Raw genomic sequence first — 8,476 nt, 5'->3', positions numbered from 1 at the left:
TAAACATTTTAATAATATTTGTTCTTTCCAAACAGGAGTATGGAATGTCTTTCCATTTCCGTTTCTCTCATCAGTGTTTTATAGTTTTTAGAGTACAGGTCTTTTACCCCTTTAGGTAGGTTTATTCCTAGGTATCTTATTATTTTGGGTGCAATTGTAAATGGAATTGTTTTCTTAATTTCTCTTTCTGTTGTTTCAGTATTAGTATATAGAAATGTAACAGATTTCTGTATGTTGTATCCTGCGACTTTACTGAATTCACTTATTGTTCTAGCAGGTTTTTTTGTGGAATCTTTAGGATTCTATATAGAATATCATGTCATCTACAAATAGTGCAAGTTTGGCTTCTTCCTTGTCATCTTGATGCCTTTTATTTATTTTTGTTGTCTGATTGCTGTGGCTAGGACTTCCAGTAGGGTGGAATGTTCTGAATATATCTGTTAAATCCATTTTGCCCAGTGTGTCATTGAAAGCCACTGTTTCCTCATTGATTTTCTCTTTGGAGGAGGTGTCCAATGATGTAAGTAGGGTTTGAAAGTCTCCTACTATTATGGTATTACTGCTGACTAGTTCCTTTATGCTTGTTATTACCCGTTTTATGTATTTGGGTGCTCCCGTGTTGGGTTCATAAATATTTACAATTGTCATATCTTCTTGTGGAATTGTCCCCATTATTATTGTATAGTATCCTTTTTTTGCCTCTTAAATTCCACATACCAGTCAAATCAATGATATTTGTCTTTTTATAACTTATTTCACTTAGCGTTATACTCTCTGGCTTCATCCATGTCATAGCAAATGGCAATATTTCATCCTTATTTATGGTTGAATAATATTCTGGTATTCTTTATCTTCTTTATCCATGCATCCATTGATGGACACTGGGCTGTGTCTTTTTTTTTAATTTAATGTCTCCAGTTTTATTTTATTTTTTTAATAATAAATTTATTTTTTATTGGTGTTCAATTTGCCAACATACAGAATAACACCCAATGCTCATCCCATCAAGTGCCCCCCCTCAGTGCCCGTCACCCATTCACCCCCACCCCCCCGCCCTCCTCCCCTTCCACCACCCCTAGTTTGTTTCCCAGAGTTAGGAGTCTTTATGTTCTGTCTCCCTTCCTGATATTTCCCACACACTTCTTCTCCCTTCCCTTATATTCCCTTTCACTATTATTTATATTCACTGGGCTGTGTCTTGTTGTGGACCTCTTTGCATTGATTTTGTTTGGAGCTATCTGTGCTTCCTGGATCTGGTTGTCTGTTTCCTTCCCCAGGTTAGGAAAGCTTTTAGCTATTACTTCTTAAAATAGTTTTTAGCTCCTTTCTCTCCCTCTTTTAGTTCTGGAACCCCTAAAATGCTAAGTTAATGTACTCAATGCTGCTGTAGAGGTCCTTTAAGCTATTCTCATTTATGCTGAGTGAAATAAGTCAATCGGAGAAGGACAAACATTATATGGTCTCATTCATTTGGGGAATATAAAAAATAGTGAAAGGGAATAAAGGGGAAAGGAGAAAAAATGAGTGGGAAATATCAGAAAGGGAGACAGAACATGAAAGACTCCTAACTCTGGGAAATGAACTAAGGGTGGTGGAAGGGGAGGTGGGCAGGGGGTGGGGGAGACCGGGTGATGGGCACTGAGGTGGGCACTTGACAGGATGAGCACTGGGTGTTATTCTATATGTTGACAAATTGAACACCAATAAAAAATAAATTTATAAAAAAAATTTAAAAAATTGTTTTGCTGCTCTGGTTCGATGCTTTCCACTACCCTCTTTTCCAGATTGCTAATCTATTCTTCTGCCTCTTCAAATTGTAGTGATTCCTTCTAGTGTATTTTTCATTTCAGTTACTGTATTCTTCAGCTCTGACTTGTTATTTGTATCTTCTATTTGTTGAAGTTCTCACTGAATTTATCTACTCTTCTCTCAAGTTTGGTGAGTATCTTTATTACTTTGGACTCTTTATCAGGTAGATTGCTTATTGGTGTTCAATTTAACTCTTTTTCTGGGTTGTTTTTTTTTTGTTGTTCTTTCATTTGGAACATATGTCTCCTCCTTTTGTCTAACCCTCTGTGTTTCTTTCTATGTATTAGGTACATCAGCTTTGTCTCCTAATCTTGAAAGTAGAGGCCTTATGAATTTAACAGCCTGTGGTGCCCAGCATCACAATCATCTGGTCACTAGAACCAGATCTTTCAGGGGTGTCCCCCATGTCAGTCGCTTGTGCCCTTCTCTTGTGGTTGGGTGATGACTATTGCAGACATGCTGGTGGGTGAGGCTGACCCTCAGTCCAGTTGTCAGCAAGGACTGGCCATGACTGCTGTGGGTGCACTGGTGGTCAGGCTGCATCTGGTGCTGCTGACCAAGAGGCCTGGCTATAGTTTCTGCATGTGTACTCGTGGCTGGGGCTAGCTTCCCCACCCCTTGGAGCAGGAGCCACTCTGGAAGACACTGTCTGCTGAGTGTGGCAGTCACTTTAGGAGTCTGGCCCTGAACAATGTTGCCTGTCAAGTATGGGGGTGTGGGAGCAGCTTTGGAAAAATGCCTGCCAGGGTAGATGGGCTGAGTGAGGCAGGTCCACAGGGGAATGCTAAGGTGGGGCAAGCAGTGTTAGCAAAGTAGATGGAGGGTGTGAGAACTGTTTTTATTTTTATTTTTATTTTTTTTTTTTGAGAACTGGGTTTTGCAAGCATCTGGGCAGCTGGGTTGAAAGAAGACAAAAAAAAAAGTGCTGTTTTCCAGCACTTCTGTTTTAGGAGAAAGCTCCTACGGAGATGTGTCCCTCCAGCATACATCCTAAAATTAGTCAGTAAATCTCCTTCATTAATAACCAGGTGCTTTTCATATAGATGCTTCTGTCTGAAGCTCTGACCAAGTGATATAGTGTGCTGGCCCTTTATGAGCAGAGACTTAGTTTCCTTAGCTCTCTGGTTGTTTCAGAGTTAAATCTTGCTGTCTTTCTTTTTTCTTGCTGAAACACATGCTGAGGTTTATTTATTTTATTTATTTAAATTTTGTTAGTTAACATACAGTGCAATATTGGTTTCTGGAGCAGAATTCAATGATTCACCAGTTACATGCAACGCCCAGTCCTCATCATAAGTGCTCTTTAGTACCCATCACTCATCTAGCCCATCCCCCACCCACATCCCTGCATCAACCCTCAGATTGTTCTCTATCATTAAGAGTCACTTATGGCTTGTTTCCCTCTTTCCTTTTTTCTCTTTTCCCCCTTTCCATATGTTCATCTGTTTTCTGTCCTAAATTCCACATATTAGTGAAATCATATGGTATTTGTCTTTCTCTGACTGACTTACTTTGCTTAGCATAATACACTCTGGCTGCATCTATATTGCTGCAAATGGCAAGATTTCATTCTTTCTGATGGTTGCATAATATTCCACTACAAATGTATATTACATCTTTTTTATCCATTCATCAGTTGATGACATTTGGGCTTTCTCCATAGTTATGCTGTTGTTGATAATGCTGCTATAAACATTGGGGTGCATGTACCCCTTCAAATCTGTATCTTTGTATCTTCTGGGTAAATACCTAGTAGTGCAATTACTGGATCATAGGGTAGTTCTATTTTTAACTTTTTGAGGAACCTCCAAACTGTTCTCCAGAGTGCCTGCATTCCTACCAACAGCGCAAGAGGACGTGTTTTCTCCACATCTTCAACACCTGTTGTTTTTTGTGCTGCTAATTTTAGCCATTCTTACAGGTGTGTGATGGTGTCTCATCATGGTTTTGGTTTGTATTTCCTTGATGATGAGTGATGTTGAGCATGTTTGTTTTTTTTTAATTTTTATTTATTTATGATAGTCACACAGAGACACAGGCAGAGGGAGAAGCAGGCTCCCTGTAGGGAGCTCGATGTGGGACTCGATCCCAGGACCCCGGGATAATGACCTGAGCCGAAGGCAGATGCTTAACTACTGAGCCACCCAGATGTTCAGCCCTGATCATTTTCAAAGCCAGACATTATGGAGGCTCTTCTGCCCAGTGCAAGTCCCCAGGGGTGCCTTGTGTGGGTCTTGATCCCCTCTGTCCTCCATGCCTGTGACATTCTTCCCACTTTTGGGTCACTGTGCTGGGGGCACGGTTCCTAACCATGTCCCTGCCCCTCCTATGGTTCTTGGGGTGGCCTTCTCTATGTTTTTAGATGTAGAAGATCTGTTCTACCAGTCTTCAGGTCGCTTTCATGGTGAGTTGCATTACATGTAGTTTGTTGCCTCACTGTGTCTGTGGGAGAAAGTGGTTCAGGATCTTCCTAGTCTGCCATCTTCTCTCACTTTCTCAAAGTTATAGGTAGCATTTATCCTGACTTAGTTCATCAGATATTCTTATAAAATCAGTCAGCTCTCCTGTGTCTCTGGGTGACTGCAAATTCTGTAAATAGTGCTGTTCTGTCTTGTGGGGACAGTTGTTAGGGTGGACTTCTTAATTTCTTCTGTTGCTTCCACATGTAGCAAATAGGAGAGTGTCTGTTCCCTCTCAAATCACAGCCAATAGTCCTAATTTTTAAAATTATATTAGTAGCTTCCCCCGTTATTTTCCAGTGAGATGTTTTGAGGGATGACATTAGATATAGGTCCTCTTATTTGCTAGGCTGCTGCTACCTAGTTAAACAAAAATCTTTGTAAGTTAGTATTATTTTCCTCAAATGCTTAAGATGTTGATTAAATTGAGCATTAGGGGTAAGAGGTCTGAGTTGCACAACCTCTGATCCTGTGAGGATCAGATTGTGTTCTCATTTGGACCATAAATCTAACAGCCTCTGGGTTTCTGTGTCTCAATCAGTTTGTTGGGATTCCATCCTGATTTTTGTCAGTTCTTATCTAGTATAAACTTCAGTGACTCTGGTTCCATAGTATCATTTGCTGTAGCATTGTCTGTTTTCATGGGCCTCGCTTCTAGTAAGTTAGAGTTACCAGGGTCAAAATGGTTAAAATAATTCTCGTCTTCTGAGTATGGATTGGTGCTTTTAAGAGCAAAAAGGTCCGGTTTCTTTCTGCTCTGGAAATCACTTTTTGTGCTAACACTTTTCTGTTCTACCTACTGAGATCTATGTTACTTAATGCTCCTAAGAAGAACATTAAGATGTCTTCCTTATTTTAAACTCTTTTAAATATAGGACATAACTCACTGGGGTGGGAAATCAGGCCAACATCTGATGTTTCTTTTTTTTTCTGGATTAAGTCTCAGTACATCTCCAAGGATCCTCAGAAATTAATACATAGTGCAATCTACCCCTGAACCACCTCTTGAGTGATTTGGGTAAGGTTAATGAGTGAGGGATGTTTACTATTGTCCTCCTGCCTTTCACAACAGCATTCAAAGTTTTATTTTAAAGATGTTTAATAGGGCATTCCAAAATGTTTATAATATGGTAAAGCAGTATTAAGATAATTATTGTGGCTAATGTTAGCATCCAAACTATAATAGTTCTATAAATTTTGTCTCATGGGGTAAAATAGATGTTTATAATTTCAGTAGAATGCCATAGATGGCAAATAGTGTATTAAATATAAAGTTCACCAGACCAATAATGAGCTTTACCAGGTTTTTATTTTTTTAATAATAAATTTATTTTTTATTGGTGTTCAATTTGCCAACATACAGAATACCCCTAGTTCGTTTCCCAGAATTAGGAGTCTTCATGTTCTGTCTCCCTTTCTGATATTTCCTACCCATTTCTTCTCCCTTCCCTTCTATTCCCTTTCACTATTATTTATATTCCCCAAATGAATGAGACCATATAATGTTTGTCCTTCTCCAATTGACTTATTTCACTCAGCATAATACCCTCCAGTTCCATCCACGTTGAAGCAAATGGTGCTTTACCAGGTTTTAATCAATTATAAATTTAACATAATTTGTCAATCTGTATTTCAATTTTGACATGGAGTATGATCTAACCCATAGCACTGGCCACTTTTAATTATTGTTAGTTCAGGTTGAGTACCAACTATGCCAATTGTTTTTGTTTGGGGGAAAATTAATCCTCAAACTAAGGATGGTCTTTGCTAGCAATTTGTTTAACAGTGGGACTTTCACAAGTCAGCAGCATGCAGAACAATGCCTCTTAATAAGCCAATAAAGAAAAAACATACTCCAAACCAATGATGGATAAAACACACTAGTGTTCTAGGCAAGGCAAGATGAAAGGAATCAAATTCAAAGTTAGTTGAGATGTATCTTTATGGAGTTGGAACTCAGCAGAGACAGTTTAGCCAGCTAAGAACTAATGTCCAGCTGCCACTGCAGAAATAAAATTCCCCTGTTGCTACAGCATTTTGATAGGGAATGATGGTGCCAGTGTTGGTTCGCAAGATGATCTTCACAGGGTAGCTGCATGGCTTTCACCACTGCTGGTTTTACCATGGCAGGAGCTAACTTCCCCAAGGTCTTCAGAAGGCTATTTATTTTTCTTTAAATATTTTATTTATTTATTCATGAGAGACACAGAGAGAGAAAGAGGCAGAGACACAGGCAGAGGGAAAAGCAGTCTCCATGCAGGGAGCCTGACGTGGGACTCTATCCCAATCCTGGGTCTCCAGAATCAGGCCCTAGGCTGAAGGCGGTGCTAAACCGCTGAGCCACCTGGGCTGCCCCAGAAAGCTATTTGGATCAGCAAATTGTAGCCTTGCCTAGACTAAACATTCTTGCACAGTCCTCACAAACCCTTGGTGTTTGTAGTCTAAATGTCCCCTTTCATAGTCACTTCTTTATATAAATATAAATATAAATATATATATATATAATTGAAGTTGGATTTGCCAACATATAGTATAACACCCAGTGCTCATCCCATCTAGTCGCTTCTTTATATATTTTTACTGATACGCCTTCAGCAGGTCCCCTCAGCAGCTGAGCTACTGAGTTCTTATCAGTGAGAAGAGATGAGATAATGACACCCTGATACAACTCCTTTGTTTCTTTCCTTTACTTTTATACCATACCAATTTCACTTCTAAAAATAACTTAATTTTGTCTTTGTTATCAACAAGAGGTTTTGAAATCATATCAAACCAATATACAATATTTTTCCTTTGACCCACTGGCTATAGATTAGAGGTCCCAAACAACCCCCTCCTTGGGTTTGACTAATTTGATTGGGCTCACAGAACTCAGGAAAACATTTTACTTACCATATTACTGATTTATTATAAAAGGATATAACTCAGGGACAGCCAGATGGAAGAGATACATAAATAAGGTAAGGCTGGGGAAAGGGCATGAAACTTTCATGCACTCTCCAATCATGCTGTTCTATCCAAATATCTACATGTTCACCTACCCGGAAACTTCAGAATTCTGTCCTTTTGGATTTTTATGAAGGCTTCATTACATGGGCATGATTGATTAAATGATTGCCTGTTAGTGATTGAACTCAATCTCTGACTCCTTTCCCTTCCCAGGAAGTTGGGGGCAGGGATGGAACTGAAACTTCCAACCATCTTATCACATGGTTGGCTCTATTGGCAACCAGTTTCAATTCTTAGGTGCTTTCCAAAAGTCACCTTGTTACACGAGACACCTTTGTTGTTCTCATCACTTGGGAATTCCAAGAATTCTAGGAGCTCTGTGCCAGAAACAGGCCAAGCATGTATTTCTTATTATAAATTACTATATGAAAAACAGTTTTAAATTTTACTGATAGTTGGTGGTTCTACTAAATGTGGAACCCCCATTAAGTGCCCTGAAGATACCTAGAGTTGAGGAATATCACCTACAGCAACTGTTGGAGGAGTCAGAGCCTTGGTACATTCAGCACCAGACCTAAGAGAAAGATACTTTTATGGCAGTGTGTGGTATTCAGAAGTATTTGAATATCTTTTTGCAATTTGCTCTTATTATTTTTAAAAAATGAGTGGAAAACAAACTTTTGCTGAGACAAGCAATAATACAATTGAGGCAACGTTAGGAATCCTTACAGTTGATGAAATCAGCAAAATGTTAGCCTCAAGCTTTGCTTGGGAAGGGAAGTCCAAAATTAAAGATTATGTGTGAAATGTTAATTCATTCAAGTTTGTGTCTAAAACTGAAGTGTGGTGAACATGGAGGAAGTGAAGAGATCTTTACATTTTGTATTAAGGAGAATTACCAAAAATTACTTTGTGGTTCTAAACACAAGGGATAAGTTCACAGATCCACAGACTGATGAGAGGATACTCTTTGCTGCAGACACCTAGCACAAACCAAACCTGGCCTTGACATTCTTTGCAGGAAGTAGGTAAGTCAGCCTGAAAGCCAGCTGTCATAATCCTTGGCACCATTCCCTGCATCAATGCCCTTCTCAGCATCTAATTAATTTTTTTCTGTTCACTAAATATCAGCTGAAGTAATTTGAGCTAAAATTTTCGTTTAGAAAACTACTTTATGTTGTCTATCCTTGACATGTAACCTATATTTTAAGTGTTTTAATAACTGTCATCTACATATATATTATATATATACTTAAAAT

This window comes from Vulpes vulpes, chromosome 3 (genome assembly GCF_048418805.1).
Source record: "Vulpes vulpes isolate BD-2025 chromosome 3, VulVul3, whole genome shotgun sequence".
NCBI lineage: Eukaryota > Metazoa > Chordata > Mammalia > Carnivora > Canidae > Vulpes > Vulpes vulpes.
The sequence above is the reverse complement of the archived record's forward strand: the minus strand, read 5'-3'. Positions refer to the sequence as shown.